Genomic DNA, 20,697 nt, shown 5'->3' with positions numbered 1-20,697 from the left:
AAACTTGTTTTTAAACCACTCCACACACTTCTTGTGAACAAACTATAGTTTTGGCAAGTCGTTTAGGACATCTACTTTGTGCATGACACAAGTAATTTTCCCAACAATTGTTTACAGACAGATTATTTCACTTATAATTCACTGTACCACAATTCCAGTGGGTCAGAAGATTACATACACTAAGTTGACAGCTTGGAATATTCCAGAAAATTATGTCATGGCTTTAGAAGCTTCTGATAGGCTAATTGACATAATTTGAGTCAATTGGAGGTGTACCTGTGGATGTATTTCAAGCCCTACCTTCAAACTCAGTGCCTCTTTGCTTGACATCATGGGAAAATCAAAAGAAATCAGCCAAGACCTCAGAAAAAAAATTTGTAGACCTCCACAAGTCTGGTTCATCCTTGGGAGCAATTTCCAAATGCCTGAAGGTACCACGTTCATCTGTACAAACAATAGTACGCAAGTATAAACACCACGGGACCACGCAGCCGTCATACCGCTCAGCAAGGAGACGCGTTCTGTCTCCTAGAGATGAACGTACTTTGGTGCAAAAAGTGCAAATCAATCCCAGAACAACAGCAAAGGACCTTGTGAAGATGCTGGAGGAAACAGGTACAAAAGTATCTATATCCACAGTAAAACGAGTCCTAAATCAACATAACCTGAAAGGCCGCTCAGCAAGGAAGAAGCCACTACTCCAAAACCACCATTAAAAAAGCCAGACTACAGTTTTCAACTGCACATGGGGACAAAGATTGTACTTTTTGGCGAAATGTCCTCTGGTCTGATGAAACCAAAATAGAACTGTTTGAACATAATAACCATCGTTATGTTTGGAGGAAAAAGGGGGAGACTTGCAAGCCGAAGAACACCATCCCAACCGTGAAGCATTGGGTGGCAGCATCATGCTGTGGGGGTGCATTGCTGCAGGAGGGACTGGTGCACTTCACAAAATAGATGACATCATGAGGACGGAAAATTATGTGAATATATTGAAGCAACATCTCAAGACATCAGTCAGGAAGTTAAAGCTTGGTCGCAAATGGGTCTTCCAAATGGACAATGACCCGAAGCATACTTCCAAAGTTGTGGCAAAAGGGCTTAAGGACAACAAAGTCAAGGTATTGGAGTGGCCATCACAAAGCCCTGACCTCAATCCTATAGAAAATGTGTGGACAGAACTGAAAAAGCGTGTGCGAGCAAGGAGGCCTAAAAACCTGACTCAGTTACACAGGTGTATGTAAACTTCCGACTTCAAATGTACATGTACAAATTACCTGTAACCTGTACCCCCGCACACTACCCCCTGTATATAGCCTCGTTATTGTGTTACTTTTAATTATTTTATTTTTTTGTTTATTTGGTAAATCTTTTTTTAACTCTTCTTGAACTGCACTGTTGGTTAAGGGCTTTTAAGTAAGCATTTCACAGTAAGGTCTACACTTGTATTCGGTGCATGTGACAAATGAAGTTGAAAAAGCAGCCAACTAAAGTAATGTAGTTAAAGTAAGTTCAATCACAAAGGCTGGTCTGAGTGCATCTCCTCACAGTTTCATTCAGTAGTACAATACAATTCACATTGTATTTTATCATGGGCACAGTGAGAATTTATATCGGTGATGTGTAAATGATGTCTTACCCCCAGAATGAGAGAGATGACATCACTTCCAGCAGATCACGGAGGGTGGCGTTGATCATGCACTGCTTCTCGTGGGGTGAGTCTGACGTTCCACATGTCACGCCTGATGTCTAAAACATGGAGAAAAGGGGACAAAGTAAAAAATATTGAATTTGTAGATGCATCTATCTTTTTTTTAATGTGTTACTGAGCTGTCTGTCCACAGGCACAGTCCACTGGGCACTCTCGCTCAGATCATGTTGGCACAAGATGTCCATGCACCGGATGATCTGAGGGATGCACTCCTGTTGGACTGTTAAACAAAGGGACATTTGGTCAGTGGTATGTAGGGCCGTATCAGCATCTTTATTTGGACAGAAAACACATTGTCCAAGGTGGGGTTTGTGTTATGATAAACAATGTGACAAGTGTTCCCTCAACACCCAATCGTCAAATCAAACCAACTGTGGACACGGTAGACACATTTTAAATGTAGGTGTAATGTGATGTTGTTGATCCATCCTCAGTTTTCTCATATCACTCTGTAACTGTTTTAAAGTCCCCATTGGCCTCCCTGAGCGGTTTCCTTCCTCTCCGGTAAATGAGTTAGGAAGGACGGCTGTATCTTTGCAGTGACTGGGTATGTTGATACATCATCCAAAGTTTAATTAATAACTTCACCATGCTCAAAGGGATGTTCAGTGTCTGCTTTTTAAAAAATGGTGTCCATTTACCAATAGGAGTTCTTCTTTGCAAGGCATTGGAAAACCTCCCTGGTCTTTGTGTTTGAATCTGTGTTTGAAATTCATTGCTCAACTGAGGGACCTTACATATAATTGTATGGGTGCAGAGATGAGGTAGTCATGAAACAAATCATGTTAAACATTGTTATTGCACGCTGAGTGAGTCCTTGCAACTTATTATGTGACTTATTTAGGCTTGCCTTAACAAAGGGGTTGTTATTGACTCAGGACATCTCAGCGTGTGTGTGTGTGTGTGTGTGTGTCACAAACTCAATCAATCAAATGTATTTATAAAGCCCTTCTTACATCAGCTGATATCTCAAAGTGCTGTACAGAAACCCAGCCTAAAACCCCAAACAGCAAGCAATGGAGGTGTAGAAGCACGGTGGCTAGGAAAAACTCCCTATAGAATGGCCGGAACCTAGGAAGAAACCTAGAGAGGAACCAGGCTATGAGGGGTGGCCAGTCCTCTTCTGGCTGTGCCTGGTGGAGATTATAACAGAACATGGCCAAGATGTTCAAATGTTCATAGATGACCAGCAGGGTCAGATAAGAATATATCACAGTGGTTGTAGAGGGTGCAACAGGTCAGCAACAGGTCAGCACCTTTATTTGTTTATTTTATTTCACCTTTATTTAACCAGGTAAGCTAGTTGAGAACAAGTTCATCTCATTTGCAACTGCGACCTGGCCAAGATAAAGCAAAGAATTTCTACACATACAACAACACAGAGTTACACATGGAATAAACAAACATACAATCAATAATACAGTAGGAAAATCTATATACAGCATGTGCAAATGAGGTAGGATAAGAGAGGTAAGGCAATAAATAGGCCATGGTGGCAAAGTAATTACAATATAGCAATTAAACACTGGAATGGTAGGATGTGCAGAGGATGAATGTGCAAGTTGAGATACTGGGATGCAAAGGAGCAATATAAATAAATACAGTATGGGGATGAGGTAGATTGGATGGGCTATTTACAGATGAGCTATGTACAGGTGCAGTGATCTGTGAGCTGCTCTGACAGCTGGTGCTTAAAGCTAGTGAGGGAGGTAAGAGTCTCCAGCTTCAGGGATTTTTGCAGTTCGTTTCCAGTCATTGGCAGCAGAGAACTGGAAGGAGAGGCAGCCAAAGGAAGAATTGGCTTTGGGGGTGACCAGTGAGATATACCTGCTGGAGCGCGTGCTACGTGTGGGTGCTGCTATGGTGACCAGCAAGCTGAGATAAGGCGGGCTTTACCTAGCAGAGACTTGTAGATGACCTGGAGCCAGTGGGTTTGGCGACGAGTATGAAGCGAGGGCCAGCCAACGAGAGCATACAGGTCACAGTGGTGGGTAGTGTATGGGGCTTTGGTGACAAAACAGATGGCACTGTGATAAACTGCATCCAATTTGTTGAGTAGGGTGTTGGAGGCTATTTTGTAAATGACATCGCCGAAGTCGAGGATCGGTAGGATGGTCAGTTTTACGAGGGTATGTTTGGCAGCATGAGTGAAGGATGCTTTGTTGCGGAATAGGAAGCCGATTCTATATTTAATTTTGGATTGGACATGTTTAATGTGAGTCTGGAAGGAGAGTTTACAGTCTAACCAGACACCTATAGTGAGGGAAAAAAGTATTTGATCCCCTGCTGATTTTGTACGTTTACCCACTGACAAAGAAATGATCAGTCTATAATTTTAATGGTAGGTTTATTTGAACAGTGAGAGACAGAATAACAACAAAAATATCCAGAAAAACGCATGTCAAAAATTTTATAAATTGATTTGCATTTTAATGAGGGAAATAAGTATTTGAGCCCCTCTCAATCAGAAAGATTTCTGGCTCCCAGGTGTCTTTCATACAGGTAACGAGCTGAGATTAGGAGCACACTCTTAAAGGGAGTGCTCCTAATCTCAGTTTGTTACCTGTATAAAAGACACCTGTCCACAGAAGCAATCAATCAATCAGATTCCAAACTCTCCACCATGGCCAAGACCAAAGAGCTCTCCAAGGATGTCAGGGACAAGATTGTAGACCTACACAAGGCTGGAATGGGCTACAAGACCATCGCCAAGCAGCTTGGTGAGAAGGTGACAACAGTTTCTGCGATTATTCGCAAATGGAAGAAACACAAAAGAACTGTCAATCTCCCTCAGCCTGGGGCTCCATGCAAGATCTCACCTGGTGGAGTTGCAATGATCATGAGAACGGTGGGGAATCAGCCCAGAACTACACAGGAGGATCTTGTCAATGATCTCAAGGCAGCTGGGACCATAGTCATCAAGAAAACAATTGGTAACACACTACGCCGTGAAGGACTGAAATCCTGCAGCGCCCGCAAGGTCCCCCTGCTCAAGAAAGCACATATACATGCCCGTCTGAAGTTTGCCAATGAACATCTGAATGATTCAGAGGACAACTGGGTGAACGTGTTGTGGTCAGATGAGACCAAAATGGAGTTCTTTGGCATCAACTCAACTTGCCGTGTTTGGAGGAGGAGGAATGCTGCCTATGACCCCAAGAAACCATCCCCACCGTCAAACATGGAGGTGGAAACATTATGCTTTGGGGGTGTTTTTCTGCTAAGGGGACAGGACAACTTCACCGTATCAAAGGGACGATGGACGGGGCCATGTACCGTCAAATCTTGGGTGAAAACCTCCTTCCCTCAGCCAGGGTATTGAAAATGGGTCGTGGATGGGTATTCCAGCATGACAATGACCCAAAACACACGGCCAAGGCAACAAAGGAGTGGCTCAAGAAGAAGCACATTAAGGTCCTGGAGTGGCCTAGCCAGTCTCCAGACCTTAATCCCATAGAAAATCTGTGGAGGGAGCTGAAGGTTCGAGTTGCCAAATGTCAGCCTCGAAACCTTAATGACTTGAAGAAGATCTGCAAAGAGGAGTGGGACAAAATCCCTCCTGAGATGTGTGCAAACCTGGTGGCCAACTACAAGAAACGTCTGACCTCTGTGATTGCCAACAAGGGTTTTGCCACCAAGTACTAAGTCATGTTTTGCAGAGGGGTCAAATACTTATTTCCCTCATTAAAATGCAAATCAATTCATAACATTTTTGACATGCGTTTTTCTGGATTTTTTTGTTGATATTCTGTCTCTCACTGTTCAAATAAACCTACCATTAAAATTATAGACTGATAATTTCTTTGTCAGTGGGCAAACGTACAAAATCAGCAGGGGATCAAATACTTTTTTCCCTCACTGTAGGTATTTGTAGTTGTCCACATATTCTAAGTCAGAACCGTCCAGAGTAGTGATGCTGGACGGGCTGGCAGGTGCGGGCAGCGATCGTTTGCAGAGCATGCATTTAGTTTTACTTGCATTTAAGAGCAGTTGGAGGACACTGAAGCTCATCTGGAGGTTAATTAACACAGTGTCCAATGAAGGGCCAGAGGTATACAGAATGGTGTCGTCTGCGTGGAGGTGGATCAAAGAATCACCAGCAGCGAGAGCGACATCATTGATGTATACAGAGAAGAGAGTCGGCCCGAGAACAACAGGCCCTCCGATTTGACACACTGATTGGATGAAGTAGTTGGTGAACCAAGCGAGGCAATCATTTGAGAAACTAAGGCTGTTGAGTCTGCCAATAAGAATGTTGTGAGAGTCGAAAGCCTTAGCCAGGTCGATGAATACGGCTGCACAGTAATATCTCTTATCGATGGCGGTTATGATATCGTTTAGGACCTTGAGCGTGGCTGAGATGCACCCATGACCAGCTCTGAAACCAGATTGCATAGCGGAGAAGGTACGGTGAGATTCGAAATTGTCGGTAATCTGTTTGTTAACTTGGCTTTCAAAGACCTTAGAAAGGCAGGGTACAATAGATATAGGTCTGTAGCAGTTTGGGTCTAGAGTGTCCCCCCCCTTTGAAGAGGGGGATGACCGCGGCAGCTTTCCAATCTATGGGAATCTCAGACGATACGAATGAGAGGTTGAACAGGCTAATAATATGGGTTGCAACAATTTCGGCAGATAATTTTAGAGAGGGTCCAGATTGTCTAGCCCGGCTGATTTGTAGGGGTCCAGATTTTGCAGCTTTTTCAGAACATCAGCTATCTGGATTTGGGTGAAGGAGAAGTGGGGGAGGTGTACTTTACTTTACTCCACCTCAGGAGTAAATGTCAGTTGGCTTTTCATAGCCGATCATTCAGAGTATCTCTACCGGTCCTGCTGTCTCTAGAGAGTTGAAAACAGCAGGTCTGGGACAGGTAGCACGTCTGGTGAACAGGTCAGGGTTCCATAGCCGCAAGCAGAACAGTTGAAACTGGAGCAGCAGGTGGACTGGGGACAACAAGGAGTCATCAGGCCAGGTAGTCCTGAGGCATGGTCCTAGGGATGAGAGAGAGGAAACTTTTGGCCAAGCGAGAAGCTAACTCTCTTTTCCTCCACTTCCTGTTGAATCTGCAGACGTGTTGCTGTGCGTTTTGTTGCTGTGCGTTTTGCTGCCAACTTTACTTTACTTTGCTAGCTGACAACTTTACGTTTTTTGTTTTGTTTTTGTTTTTAATTACCGTTTATATTTTTAGTTTTTCCATCGCAACTTTTTTCCCTCATTCAACTTTTTCACTCCGGACGCTTTATCTGGACATGGTTCGTCAACACCTTCAACAGCCGAAGCTAAGTAGTAACATTAACATGATGTCTTCTAATTGCAGTCGCTGTACTCATAATATACAGGAGAACGATCGCCTTACGGCGAGAATAGCTGTGCTACAAGCCCAGCTTCAGACGCAATCGTTAGGCAAGGGTAATTTCAGTGTAGGAAAGGAAGAAACAGCGTCTGTGCCACCAGTAAGTACAGATAGTAACGTTAGTATAAATCCCCCCGCACAGTCCCCGCAGCCGGACAACTTTCTCATGGCTTCTGGAGGGAAATGCTGTTGGAATGCTCAACCGGTGTCGCTCATTCAGCCGACAAACTTTCAACCGGTTTTCCCCATTATGTAGCGAGTCGGAGTCTGAGTCTGAGTCTTCTCTTGTCTCTACTCCTCCCGTTACGGGGTCTGAGACGCCGAAGGCTCCCACCATTAGCTCTGACAAATTGAAAACCCTAGTCATTGGCGACTCCATTACCCGCAGTATTAGACTTAAAACGAATCACCCAGCGATCATACACTGTTTACCAGGGGGCAGGGCTACCGACGTTAAGGCTAATCTAAAGATGGTGCTGGCTAAAGCTAAATCTGGCGAGTGTAGAGAGTATAGAGATATTGTTATCCACGTCGGCACCAACGATGTTAGGATGAAACAGTCAGAGGTCACCAAGTGCAACATAGCTTCAGCGTGTAAATCAGCTAGAAAGATGTCGGCATCGAGTAATTGTCTCTGGCCCCCTCCCAGTTAGGGGGAGTGACGAGCTCTACAGCAGAGTCTCAGCACTCAATCGCTGGTTAAAAACTGTTTTCTGCCCCTCCCAAAAGATAGAATTTGTAGATAATTGGCCCTCTTTCTGGGACTCACCCACAAACAGGACCAAGCCTGACCTGCTGAGGAGTGACGGACTCCATCCTAGCTGGAGGGGTGCTCTCATCTTATCTACCAACATAGATAGGGCTCTAACTCCTCTAGCCCCACAATGAAATAGGGTGCAGGCCAGGCAGCAGGCTGTTAGCCAACCTGCCAGCTTAGTGGAGTCTGCCAATAGCACAGTCAGTGTAGTCAGCTCAGCCATACCCATTGAGACTGTGTCTGTGCCTCGACCTAGGTTGGGCAAAACTAAACATGGCGGTGTTCGCCTTAGCAATCTTATTAGGATAAAGACCTCCTCCATTCCTGCCATTATTGAAAGAGATCGTGATACCTCACATCTCAAAATAGGGTTACTTAATGTTAGATCCCTCACTTCAAAGGCAGTCATAGTCAATGAACTAATCACTGATCATAATCTTGATGTGATTGGCCTGACTGAAACATGGCTTAAGCCTGATGAATTTACTGTGTTAAATGAGGCCTCACCTCCTGGTTACACTAGTGACCATATCCCCCGTGCATCCCGCAAAGGCGGAGGTGTTGCTAACATTTACGATAGCAAATTTCAATTTACAAAAAAAAAAATGGCGTTTTCGTCTTTTGAGCTTCTAGTCATGAAATCTATGCAGCCTACTCAATCACTTTTTATAGCTACTGTTTACAGGCCTCCTGGGCCATATACAGCGTTCCTCTCTGAGTTTCCTGAATTCCTATCAGACCTTGTAGTCATAGCAGATCATATTCTAATTTTTGGTGATTTTAATATTCACATGGAGAAGTCCACAGACCCACTCCAAAAGTCTTTCGGAGCCATCATCGACTCAGTGGGTTTTGTCCAACATGTCTCTGGACCTACTCACTGCCACAGTCATACTCTGGACCTAGTTTTGTCCCATGGAATAAATGTTGTAGATCTTAATGTTTTTCCACATAATCCTGGACTATCGGACCACCATTTTATTACGTTTGCAATCGCAACAAATAATCTGCTCAGACCCCAACCAAGGAGCATCAAAAGTCGTGCTATAAATTCTCAGACAACACAAAAATTCCTTGATGCCCTTCCAGACTCCTTCTGCCTACCCAAGGACGTCAGAGGACAAAAATCAGTTAACCACTTAACTGAGGAACTCAATTTAACCTTGCGCAATACCCTAGATGCAGTTGCACCCCTAAAAACGAAAAACATTTGTCATAAGAAACTAGCTCCCTGGTATACAGAAAATACCCGAGCTTTGAAGCAAGCTTCCAGGAAATTGGAACGGAAATGGCGCCACACCAAACTGGAAGTCTTCCGACTAGCTTGGAAAGACAGTACCGTGCAGTACCGAAGAGCCCTCACTGCTGCTCGATCATCCTACTTTTCCAACTTAATCGAGGAAAATAAGAACAATCCAAAATTTCTTTTTGATACTGTTGCAAAGCTAACTAAAAAGCAGCATTCCCCAAGAGAGGATGGCTTTCACTTCAGCAGTAATAAATTCATGAACTTCTTTGAGGAAAAGATCATGACCATTAGAAAGCAAATTACGGACTCCTCTTTGAATCTGCGTATTCCTCCAGGGCTTAGCTGTCCTGGATCTGCACAGCTCTGCGAGGGCCTGGGATCGGGAGAGACACTTAAGTGTTTTAGTACTATATCTCTTGACACAATGATGAAAATAATCATGGCCTCTAAACCTTCAAGCTGCATACTGGATCCTATTCCTACTAAACTGCTGAAGGAGCTGCTTCCTGTGCTTGGCCCTCCTATGTTGAACATAATAAACAGCTCTCTATCCACCGGATGTGTACCAAACTCACTAAAAGTGGCAGTGATAAAGCCTCTCTTGAAAAAGCCAAACCTTGACCCGGAAAATATAAAAAACTATCGGCCTATATCGAATCTTCCATTCCTCTCAAAAATTTTAGAAAAAGCTGTTGCGCAGCAACTCACTGCCTTTCTGAAGACAAACAATGTATACGAAATGCTTCAGTCTGGTTTTAGACCCCATCATAGCACTGAGACTGCACTTGTGAAGGTGGTAAATGACCTTTTAATGGCGTCAGACCGAGGCTCTGCATCTGTCCTCGTGCTACTAGACCTTAGTGCTGCCTTTGACACCATCGATCACCACATTCTTTTGGAGAGACTGGAAACCCAAATTGGTCTACACGGACAAGTTCTGGCCTGGTTTAGATCTTACCTGTCGGAAAGATATCAGTTTGTCTCTGTGAATGGTCTGTCCTCTGACAAATCAACTGTACATTTCGGTGTTCCTCAAGGTTCCGTTTTAGGACCACTATTGTTTTCACTATATATTTTACCTCTTGGGGATGTTATTCGAAAACATAATGTTAACTTTCACTGCTATGCGGATGACACACAGCTGTACATTTCAATGAAACATGGTGAAGCCCCAAAATTGCCCTCGCTAGAAGCCTGTGTTTCAGACATAAGGAAGTGGATGGCTGAAAACTTTCTACTTTTAAACTCGGACAAAACAGAGATGCTTGTTCTAGGTCCCAAGAAACAAAGAGATCTTCTGTTAAATCTGACAATTCATCTTGATGGTTGTAAAGTCGTCTCAAATAAAACTGTGAAGGACCTCGGCGTTACTCTTGACCCTGATCTCTCTTTTGACGAACATATCAAGACTGTTTCAAGGACAGCTTTTTTCCATCTACGTAACATTGCAAAAATCAGAAATTTTCTGTCCAAAAATGATGCAGAAAAATTAATCCATGCATTTGTTACTTCTAGGTTAGACTACTGCAATGCTCTACTTTCCGGCTACCCGGATAAAGCACTAAATAAACTTCAGTTAGTGCTAAATACGGCTGCTAGAATCCTGACTAGAACCAAGAAATTTGATCATATTACTCCAGTGCTAGCTTCCCTACACTGGCTTCCTGTTAAGGCAAGGGCTGATTTCAAGGTTTTACTGTTAACCTATAAAGCGTTACATGGGCTTGCTCCTACCTATCTTTCCGAGTTGGTCCTGCCGTACATACCAATACGTACGCTACGGTCACAAGACGCAGGCCTCCTAATTGTCCCTAGAATTTCTAAGCAAACAGCGGGAGGCAGGGCTTTCTCCTATAGATCTCCATTTTTATGGAACAGTCTGCCTACCCATGTGAGAGACGCAGACTCGGTCTCAACCTTTAAGTCTTTACTGAAGACTTATCTCTTCAGTAGGTCATATGATTGAGTGTAGTCTGGCCCAGGAGTGTGAAGGTGAACGGAAAGGCTCTGGAGCAACGAACCGCCCTTGCTGTCTCTGCCAGGCCGGTTCCCCTCTCTCCACTGGGATTCTCTGCCTCTAACCCTGTTACAGGGGCTGAGTCACTGGCTTGCTGGTGCTCTTTCATGCCGTCCCTAGGAGGGGTGCGTCACTTGAGTGGGTTGAGTTACTGACGTGATCTTCCTGTCTGGGTTGGCGCCCCCCCTTGGTTTGTGCTGTGGTGGAGACCTTTGTGGGCTATACTCTGCCTTGTCTCAGGATTGTAAGTTGGTGGTTGAGGATATCCCTCTAGTGGTGCGGGGGCTGTGCTTTGGCAAAGTGGGTGGGGTTATATCCTTCCTGTTTGGCCCTGTCCGGGGGTTTCTTCGGATGGGGCCACAGTGTCTCCTGACCGCTCCTGTCTCAGCCTCCAGTATTTATGCTGCAGTAGTTTATGTGTCGGGGGGCTAGGGTCAGTTGGTTATACCTGGAGTACTTCTCCTGTCTTATCCAGTGTCCTGTGTGAATTTAAGTATGCTCTCTCTAATTCTCTCGTTCTCTCTTTCTCTCTGAGAACCTGAGCCCTAGGACCATACGTCAGGACTACCGGGCATGCTGACACCTTGCTGTCCCCAGTCCGCCTGGCCTTGCTGCTATTCCAGTTTCAACTGTTCTGCCTGCGGTTACGAAACCCCTACCTGTCCCAGACCTGCTGTTTTCAACTCTTAATGATCGGCTATGAAAAGCCAACAGATTTATTCCTGATTATTATTTGACCATGCTTGTCATTTATGAACATTTTGAAAATCTTGGCTCTCTCTAATTTTCTCCTTCTCTCTTTCTTTCTCTCGGAGGACCTGAGCCCTAGGACCATACGTCGGGACTACCGGCCGTGGTGACTCCTTGCTGTCCCCAGTCCGCCTGGCCTTGCTGCTATTCCAGTTTCAACTGTTCTGCCTGCGGTTATGGAACCCCTACCTGTCCCAGACCTGCTGTTTTCAACTCTTAATGATCGGCTATGAAAAGCCAACTGAGATTTATTCCTGATTATTATTTGACCATGCTTGTCATTTATGAACATTTTGAAAATCTTGGCTCTCTCTAATTTTCTCCTTCTCTCTTTCTTTCTCTCGGAGGACCTGGGCCCTAGGACCATGCGTCGGGACTGCCGCCCGTGGTGACTCCTTGCTGTCCCCAGTCCGCCTGGCCTTGCTGCTATTCCAGTTTCAGCTGTTCTGCCTGCGGTTATGGAACCGCCACCTGTCCCAGACCTGTTGTTTTTCAACTCTTAATGATCAGCTATGAAAAGCCAACTGAAAATTATTCATGATTATTATTTGACCATGCTTGTCACTTATGAACATTTTTGAACATCTTGGCATAGTTCTGTTATAATCTCCACCCGGCACAGCCAGAAGAGGACTGGCCACCCCTCATAGCCTGGTTCCTCTCTAGGTTTCTTCCTAGGTTTTGGCCTTTCTAGGGAGTTTTTCCTAGCCACCGTGCTTCTACACCTGCATTACTAGCTGTTTGGGGTTTTAGGCTGGGTTTCTGTACAGCACTTCGAGATATTAGCTGATGTACGAAGGGCTATATAAAATAAAATTGATTGATTGATTGAAAGAGACCGAGAGAGAGAGGAGAGAAACAGAGCGAGAGAGACAGAGACAGGAGAGCGAGAGAGACAGAGGAGAGAGAGAGAGAGACAGAGAGAGTACTTACATTCACACAGGACACCAGATAAGACAGGAGAAATACTCCAGATATAACAGACTGACCCTAGCCCCTTGACACATAAACTATTGCAGCATAAATACTGGAGGCTTAGACAGGAGGGGTCGGGAGACACTGGGTCCCACGATACCCCCGGACAGGGCCAAACAGGCAGGATATAACCCCACCCACTTTACCAAAGCACAGCCCCCCACACCACTAGAGGGATACCTTCAACCACCAACTTACCGTCCTGAGACAAGGCCGAGAATAGCTAAATGTAATACATTTTTAAAATTCAGGCTGTAACACAACAACATGTGAAAAAGTCAAAGAGGGTGTGAATACTTTCTGAAGGCACAGTATGTCCTCTGGGCTTCTGTAATATAGGATGGGGTGCAGAGCAAATGTCAAATTGTACATAAGAGAGGATTGGCATAAATATGCAGCTCTAAAGAATGGTTTGGTGATCAAGAATTTGCAAGCTCAGCAGCAATGGGGGAATCAAGCAACAATTACTAGCATAGGCCTACTGGTCTTTTGGTATGAAATTGCATAAAATGAATTATTTACTTATGAAGCTTGCTTTTGGAATTTGTTCAAATTAGTTATTACATAGGCCTAATTATGTAGACAAAATAATGAAAAGGGCTGTCTGGTAGCCTCAATCAATAGACAAATATTTGTAGTTGAACAAGTCATTGCATGTGTAGATTTGAGTTTAATTGACTTGAAAAAGCTTGTGACTTGACTTGCACCGACGATTATGGATATACTGACAAGATACATGTCTCTCCACCCTAACAATTGGAGTCGTTGTCCACAAAGCAGCACGGCAGGCTGTCTAGCTCCCACCTATCCTTTCTTTGGATTGGGTTGTTGATGTCAACCGCCTGTATTCAATGGGGAGAGAGGATATGCTACTAGCCTCATGTCAAGAATATGCATAACCATCTCGAGACAACTCCGCTATAAAGTGTTTTTTATCAAAGTTGCCGGTATGTCACGTGTGATACGTATATCAGTACGCTCGTGACAACTTAAGCATTCCAAAACTTCTATTAGATCAAGTTAACCTCACGTAGCAAATAAGCCATTCATTTTTTTATTGACCAAATTCGACACTCTCATTGACCTCCATACAAAAAAACATCACCTCTTGGAGGGAGACAGATTTTCCTCTGAGTTGGGCCTCTCTCTTCCTCTTCCTCTCTGCTTGGATTTAGAATGCATGACTTGGACTTGACTCGAGACTCGACCCGTTCTACTTTGCACTCGACTTAAGACTTGAACCTTGTGACTCGAATAATAGTGACTTGGTCCCACATCTGGTCATTCCTAGTGGGAAACTTGTCGATCATCCCTGAGCTCCGACTTCTCCCACATGTTAACCTCTAAGGAAATTACGTCACCTACTAAGGAAATTACCTTGATAACGGCAGTTAAATGCAACATCAAAACATTATTTATAAAATACAATCTATTAAAAGTATACTTTGGAATTTTGGCAATGAGGCCGTTTATCTACTTCCCCAGTGTCAGATAAACTTGTGTATTCATGGATGCCAAGTGAAGCTAGAAGTAGTATTCTTATGTTAGCTAGCTGGCCTGGCGCATGGTTGTCCCATGAAAGGAAGTTAGGCTAGCGAGCAAGCATTTTAGCCAGGTAGCCCAGGACAGCAACAACTACAAGCGTGTACTGTATGACAGTCATAGACGGTTTAGGCAACATGAAAGAGGAGGATGGCATTGATGTTTCATTACAAGTTGGCTGTGTCAACATGTTGTTTTCTACTTGCAGGCACGCACGCACGCACGCACACACACACACACACACACACAGACACACACAGAAATCAGTACCATGGACAGCCACATATTTAGCTTAAATTGATTGGACTAAACAGTTTTTTAGTATCTTTCAGTTGTCACTGTATTAGACTAAGCAGTGTTGATTTAGATGTTAAAATGTTGGAAGTTGAAATGGTGCTGGAATAGTGGAGGCAGCTCCTGTTTTCTTTGAGACTTGCGGTAACTCTCCTTGGTTTTAAATCAATAGTTGTTTAGTAGCCCGAAAATATCCGGAACATAACCTTGCTTGACCATGCTGTAGGTTATGTAACTGTTTGTTACATGCAATATGCTTTGTGGACTTCACCAGACAGTGGTTGCTCTCCGGTTTTATGATGAAATAAAGGTGTGGTTGAATTTATTCTGCCACTGTGTCTTCTTATTGTCTCGGCCTTAGGCCTATATATCACGATTGCAAGGCAGAATTAACAGGTTATAGAGTAAACAACACAGTTACTACAACGTATAGGTTGTAGTATGTTTATTTGTTTTCTGTCTTGGCTTCCCCAGTGCTTTTACCAACGCACCGCGACTGACCCTGCGAGGTCCGGAGCCTGCTGGTTTTCTGTTCTACCTCATAATTAATTTCACACACCTTGTGTCCCAGGTCTAAATCCCTGATTAGCACTGGTGACCGGTCATTCATGGCTGTTTTGAGCCCCGCCTGTTTAGCTAAATTAAGTATATATTTTGGGGGGGTTGATGCCTGTTTTGCATGTTATTTTGTCACATATCAATTTGCAAACAATGTAAAAACAAATGTATTGAGTGAATAAAGCCGCATACAAACATGGTCTCTTTCTTGCGTTCTTGAGTAAGGCAGCTCCAAAAATGTAGGTGTTTCAGCCTAGATTAGTGCTTTCTGTGTTGGTGGGGCAGCCAGGGGAAAATACAGAGCGTAGGCGTTGGTAATCTTCTCTAGTTGCGCTGTAATTGGCTCAGTGTTCTGTCACTCATGGGGACACTACCTCACCGCAGAATCTACAGGGAGAGCTAGGCAGTTCAAGCCCCCTTGGGTGCTGCCATAGATTTATATTAGAAGTGCCCATCTAAGAGGGCTCAAGGTCACTGGCCACAGATAAAATTACATTAAATCACATTATCTACCGTAGCTTTGAATGGACTGATCATGTCAACACCATGCTTTCAAAATATTAGCTAGCAAGCTCGACAAGCTGTCATCATCATGAATGATGTTGACAATCTACTGGCAAATCATTTTCAATCCTTGTCATATGAAGAGAAATTATAGATAAAACATATCGGTCCTCATCGACCATTGGACATAAACATTACACGACATGTCTGAATATTCAAATTCAACAATGAGTGGTTTTGAAGGAATCAGTGGCTACCTTCAAGCGTTGCAAAGCAATCACTATTTTGCTTCTCCTGCCTGCTATCCGGTGGAGAGGGTGTGTAGTCCATGTCTGGGTTTAAGGATTTAAAACATCTCTCTGAAAGGGTCTCTTTTCCAATCTTAAAAGGATAAACATTCACACGCAACACCATGGACAAGAAAAGGTTGAATACATTGGCCATGCTGTCAATCCATCATGACTTCTGCCGCATTCTAAACAACTGGAAACTCAGAACTGGGAAATCTCAGACTTCAGTGACTGGGAAAAATTGGGGAAATACATTTTGAATGGTAATCCAACTCAGAATTCCAGTTGGGAACTCAGTCTTCTTTCTAGAGCTCTGACCTGAAGATCACTGAAGTCATGATTCAACCATGTTTTTTTTCTTGATTTTGACAAAGTTTGATGAAAAAAATTTGTCTACAAGGACCGCTGCGCCACCTACCTGTTCAAGTGAGCACAGCACAACAAGGTGAGTCCAAAAATGTATTGTATGCTGCTGCATAAATGATGTAATATGCCGGGGAGATATTTACACTGTAGCTAAGAAAGCAATACTAAGTGTATGTTGTGTAGTAAGCTAGTAAGTTAGTTGCCCATGTGCCTCAACCTAATACTTTGGTCCCTTTCCCCCTCAGAATTTAGCCTACTGTTCTGACTTGTAGAGAAATGTCATCATCGAATATTGTAAGAACTTTCTTTGTCTGCTTATATGCCCCCTTTATTTATCCTATGGTTTTGACTTGGTGTACAGGGAGAATACTGTTAGAACGGCCCATGTTCTGAATTCTGTCGCTTTACATTTCAAAAGTGCTGAACAAATAGTTATACTGACCATGTCCATTTTTAGCTCGCTCATTAATGTCTTGATTGAAATTACGGATTGTCTCTTATCCGCTCATCGTTTACTTATGCCATAGTTTGTACATCTCAATTGGTATAGGCCTATTGCTTATATAGGTCTATCTTATTAATATCTTATTCATCATTTCAGGCAGTGTTGGTATGATTTCATTGTTTTGCTTACTTTGTGTATTATAATTAGCTCATGTGCTTTTCTTGACAAGGAGGAGATAGTATATGATGTTGTTGGGTCTGTAACCATGTTTGCCAGTGACAGTCTCTTCCCATTCATATATCTGTTTTCACCAAAAAGTTCAGTAATAGACCCATGTAATTCCAGTTAATATTGCTAGAGTTGTTTTGTTTTTTTGCGCAATGTGTGGTCTGTGCGTCGGTATATTTTATATAAAAGTGGATCCTCATGATTGTATTTTAATTTATTTTTAGACCACATTGGCCTAATGAAATTCTTCAAATGGTAGGCTAACCGAGTGTCTGTCTCTCTCTCTCTTTGTGTGTGGTGACTTAAAGAAGAGTAAAGTTACTACCTGTCCCAGACCTGCTGTTTTCAACTCTCTAGAGACCGCAGGAGCGGTAGAGATACTCTTAATGATCGGCTATGAAAAGCCAACTGACATTTACTCCTGAGGTGCTGACTTGCTGCACCCTCGACAACTACTGTGATTATTATTATTTGACCATGCTGGTCATTTATGAACATTTGAACATCTTGGCCATGTTCTGTTATAATCTCCACCCGGCACAGCCAGAAGAGGACTGGCCACCCCTCATAGCCTGGTTCCTCTCTAGGTTTCTTCCTAGGTTTTGGCCTTTCTAGGGAGTTTTTCCTAGCCACCATGCTTCTACACCTGCATTGCTTGCTGTTTGGGGTTTTAGGCTGGGTTTCTGTACAGCACTTTGAGATATCAGCTGATGTACGAAGGGCTATAGAAATAAATGTGATTTGATTTAAAGTTAAGGTCTCAACATCTTGCTGAATTTATCTGAACTGACATCAATGTCTGTTGGTGTCCATTTTGAAAGTGCTGAACAAATAGGCCTACCTCGTTTGCTTGCACTTGCTTATACTTAGAGCTAAGTTTTAATGATATAAGAATACACATAAATGTACTGAACATAAATGTAATAATGTTTGTGTATGGTTCAAAAGCCAAAACTAATTTTGGTGTTTGTTATTATTGAAGGAGAATGGGGTTCTTTCGACTTACACAAATCCACAAGGAGTCAGTAGTAACCACATTTGTTTAAGCAAGTCTGCCATATCAGCTCTGGTTAAGTTAAGTTAAAAAGGCAGTAAATGAGGCTGAATGAACTGTTTCGCTGTCAGACAAGGCTCCGCTGATAGCCAAGTGTAGTGGTGGTAAGGATTCACTCCGTGGTGGAGAAAGGAAACCTCTGCTGATGGGACAGCTTTATGTAGGCCCTAACCGTTTTTGGGCACGTTTGTCTCCGTTATAGTGCAGTTAATGTATTGTTTAGTGTTGTGGCTTTGCTGGTGTGCATAAAGACATATTTTTTAGTTTCCCCCGCCAAGATTTACATGCTAAAATCACCATTGATGATTAGAGGGTAACAATGAAAAAAAGCAGAAGAGGTCCAGAGATGAGTATAAGGGAACTAGACCAAAAATTGTCAAAGAGAGGAGGCAAAATCAGGTGGGAGCATTCTAGCCAATGAGAGGGCAGATATGCTCGTGAACAACAGGTCATAGAGATAGATAGAGGACTCGTCTTTGTATCAGTGAAATTACTATATCTGACAGCATGGGCAGCGTCTCAATTTTAAATAAGTCAATTTTCTTCTTATTCATTGGCTGATTGCCCCTAACAAAGATAATTTAATCACTAGCATGTCGTTCTAGGACAGGGAGCTTTAGCTATCATTATTCCATTATTCCATTATTTAAGACTGCAAAAATCTATAGCACAAGTATTGTAAAGGGTGCCGTCTTTCGGATGGGACGTTAAACAGGTGGACCTGACTCTCTGTGGTCACTAAAGATCCCATGGCACTTATCATAAGAGTAGGGTTGTTAACCTCGGTGTCCTGGCTAAATTCCCAATCTGGCACTAATACCGTCACGGTCACCTAATTATCCCCAGCTTACAATTGGCTCATTCATCCTCCCCTCCTCTCCCTATTCCCCAAGTCGTTGCTGTAAATGAGAATGTGGTCAATTTACCTGGTAAAATAAGGGTTAAATAAAGCTAATACAATTGTAAGGATGAGTATTAGATTAGTAATGCCTGACCTGTCTAAAAAATTCCTATCTGTCATATGAACTGATTTAAGATGGTGTCTAGTCTCTACTATCCCAGCTATAGATGGCGTTCCACTCTTCGAACCCTCTAAACGGCGCTTTACACAATCACCAAGGCAGGACTCACTATTTCATTCATACTGACATAAGAAAAGCCACCTTATTTTAATTGTATTTAACTAGGCAAGTCAGTTAAGAACACATTTTTATTTACAATGAAGGCCTACCCCGGCCAAACCCGGACGACGCTGGGTCGCCGCCCTATGGGACTCCCAATCACGTCCGGATGTGATGCAGCCTGGATTCGAACCAGGTACTGCAGTGACGCCTCTTGCACTGAGATGCAGTGTCTTAGACCGCTGCGGCCACTCGGGAGCCCTGTCAATAGGCTTAGTTGGAGTTAGCGAACGGATTGTACACCAGATAATGTGATATAACGAAAGATTGTTGGTCTCCATTTATGGACGTTACAGGTTTGCCTATACAAAACGCTGCAGTAGATTCTTCAACTAAACTGGGGTCGGTTTCCCAAAAGCTTCTTAAGGTTAAGTTCATTGTTAAAACCTTCGTAGGTGCATCGTTCAATTTCTGAGCTGTTAACCGAAACCATCGTTATTAACGTTGCGTTTTTATATTTAGCATTTCAATCTTCCGACACAGAAATGTCTCCTTTTGACAGGTGCCCTGTGCCGTAGGTCAAAACAAGACACAGGACAATTATCATCATCTCGAGTGAGGCCTAACAAACTAACCCCTACCAGATACTATAGGCTTATAGAAGTGTTTTCCATTCCCAGATCAATTTTCCTTATTTTTCCATTCTTTTAGACAAAAGTCCATTCCTCCTTATTTCCACCGCCATCAGATTCAAGCTCCATCTCTACTTCTGGCATCGTCCATTAGTTCATGTCTGATAAAAAAATAACTAAAACTTAACTAAGCTTCTGTCAGCTGTTCATAGCTACAAACGCACACGCTGTCGCTCGGAAAAAAAGCTTTAAGTGCACTCAAAAGCAGATATTTCTCTTATTTCAGTCTTTGGGAGCTCATCACACATTTTTATTTATTTATTTCACATTTATTTAACCAGGTAGGCAAGTTGAGAACAAGTTCTCATTTACAATTGCGACCTGGCCAAGATAAAGCAAAGCAGTTCGACACATACAAAAACAGAGTTACACATGGAGTAAAACAAACAGAGTCAATAATACAGTAGAAAAATAAGTCTATATACAATGTGAGCAAATGAGGTGAGATGGGAGGTAAAGGCAAAAAAAGGCCATGGGGGCGAGGTAAATACAATATAGCAAGTAAAACATTGGAATGGTAGATTTGCAGTGGAAGAATGTGCAAAATAGAAATAGAAATAATGGGGTGCAAAGGAGCAAAATAAATAATAAATACATACAGAAAGCAGCTCGACTTTTCATTTTAGGCTGTGTTTACATCCTGCCTTCATCACGAGGGGTATGTACGGGAGTTCTGATTGGTTCAAAGTTTAGCAGTTTGGCTAATTTGCCTGAGCAGACAGAGTGAAATATACTTTTTTTACGAGAAAATGTGCAAGAATTAACTGTGCCAACACATCATAAGAATGTT

This window comes from Salvelinus namaycush, chromosome 10 (assembly GCF_016432855.1).
Source record: "Salvelinus namaycush isolate Seneca chromosome 10, SaNama_1.0, whole genome shotgun sequence".
In the NCBI taxonomy this organism is placed as follows: domain Eukaryota; kingdom Metazoa; phylum Chordata; class Actinopteri; order Salmoniformes; family Salmonidae; genus Salvelinus; species Salvelinus namaycush.
The sequence above is the reverse complement of the archived record's forward strand: the minus strand, read 5'-3'. Positions refer to the sequence as shown.